We start from the raw sequence: 2,232 nt of genomic DNA on the forward strand, positions 1-2,232 counted from the left end.
CACATTTCACGCATGCATGATATATAGCTTGGTGTAACTGAATTCCAGATGTCATGCATGCACGATAGTTTGGTGCAAGTGGATTCCACATGTCATGCATGCATGATAACTTGGTTTAAGTAAATTCCAAGTGTGCTCACTTAATTGGCCCCAATGGATGCGTATGTGACATTACTAGTTTACGCTCTCATATACACCCATCTCTTAATATCTAAAGGTTAAGGTTGCGTTTGAAAACTTGGATTTGAATTTTTTCATATCCAAGCATTTATAAGGCTTGAAATTCTTGGTGGATTTGTCAGATCTAAATCTTTAATCTTTTTTAAACTTTCCAAACAAGTTATTTGGATTTTAATCACTCAAATCTAAATCCAATTGCCCAAATTATGTCATCCAAACACACCTTAAAGGTATTGTTTCATAAGAAATTTTAATATAAAACACAGTTACCAATTACTTATATACCACGTGGAACTCAACTGTGTGTTGCTCAAAGACTTAACATTTATGGCACATTTGGTAGACTGTACTAGTGATTACATAGGAATAGGAATAGGCATATCAAAGAATACAAGATGTTGTAATGTAATACTTATTACTATTTATTTGTTTGGTGATAATATGAGAATAGAATCTTGAAGATAATAGAATGTTTAAATCAAATTGTCTAAATTGTAATATTAGAAAAAAAAAACTTAAGATATATTTTAGGAAATATTTTATTTGTATAATTATATTTCTTAAAAAATAATATTTTTTAAATTTGAAAGAAATATTATTTATTATTTATTACTTTTTATTTTTATAAGGGGTAATTACACTCTCCTCTTTTGAGGTTTAGGGAAATGACACTCCACCCCAAACTTGAAGGAAAAAAATACTTTCCCCCTTGACATCCAATTGACTAAACTTTGTTAAATTAATATTAAATTATGTACTAACTTACTCTTTACTTAAAAGCATGTTCCCAAATTTATCTTATTTTATAATTAAAATTCGTTGTCTTAAATTTTTAAACAAAATGTATTTTAAAATATAAGTGTGAGTTTTGCTTATTATTATTTTTTTCTTTTTTCAACAAGGGTTATGGAGATATTTGTTGTTACAAGTATTTTGGTGCCTGATAAATTTTTCATTTTCATTGTAAATATATGAGATTTTTTACTCCCATGATTAAATTTTGGTAAAGAGATTCTTATAAAAATTTAGAATATTTCATTATTAATTTAAACGAAAGGGGGTGAGTGTTAATCAAACCTCAAGGGAGGGGAGTGTATTTTTTCTTCAAGTTTGGGGTAGAGTATCATTTTCCCAAACCTCAAGGAAGGTGAATGTAACTACCCCTTTTTATAATTATTATGTATATATAGAAAGTTTGTTTATTTAGAAATATATTAATTTTAGAAATTAATACGCCTACTAAAAAAATTTATTCATAAGGAATGACTAATCCTTGTACTAAAAATATAACCAAACTATTGAATAGCTAAATAATAGGAATAACTATTGAGAAATGATATGTCCACAACATTTTTACAACATTTTTACAACAAATCATAAGTGGCAAGTTGTTACTAGTTGTTATTGTTGGGACAAAAAAGTAATCTTAGTGTTAGATTCAAATTTGAACCTATAACAACTAACCACCTATGATTTGTTGTAAAATTGTTGTAAAAATGTTGTGGACGTAGCACCTCTCATAACTATTATATTACAGTGCTTATTATGATCTACTAAACATACCCTTAAATTAACTTAAACTTACATTAACTAGTTATTAAGGAGGTTCTTGTGGATTATAGTTAGTTCAACTAGTAAAGTCTCTGATGATTGAATAAGAGATCTAAGGTTCAATCCCTGCTTACACCAAAAACCGATTGGTGTTTTGGTCTAATAGTAAAGAACTATCAGTGTCTAATGATAAAGAGCTATCATCAGGAGTGGAGCGGATGCCATAAGTTGAAACCCTCTAAAAAAAAGTAGATTTTTAATTTTAATTCAAGTTTCTAAATGGTGCGGGCACCACATTATCGATTTTAAATTTTTTGAAAATATTGTTCCTCAAAAAAAAAAAAAAAAAAAAAAGTCTTTGCAAATGTGGAGTTAATCTAATTTGAAATTTTACATATTTTTGAAATTTCTTGAAATTGTCAAATATAAGATTATCTTCGGACAGATTTTCATCTTATATACTTTGACAATGTGTCTTATTGTCTTCCTCAACAAATCGTC

Source organism: Castanea sativa, chromosome 3 (assembly GCF_040712315.1).
Source record: "Castanea sativa cultivar Marrone di Chiusa Pesio chromosome 3, ASM4071231v1".
Taxonomy (NCBI): Eukaryota; Viridiplantae; Streptophyta; class Magnoliopsida; order Fagales; family Fagaceae; genus Castanea; species Castanea sativa.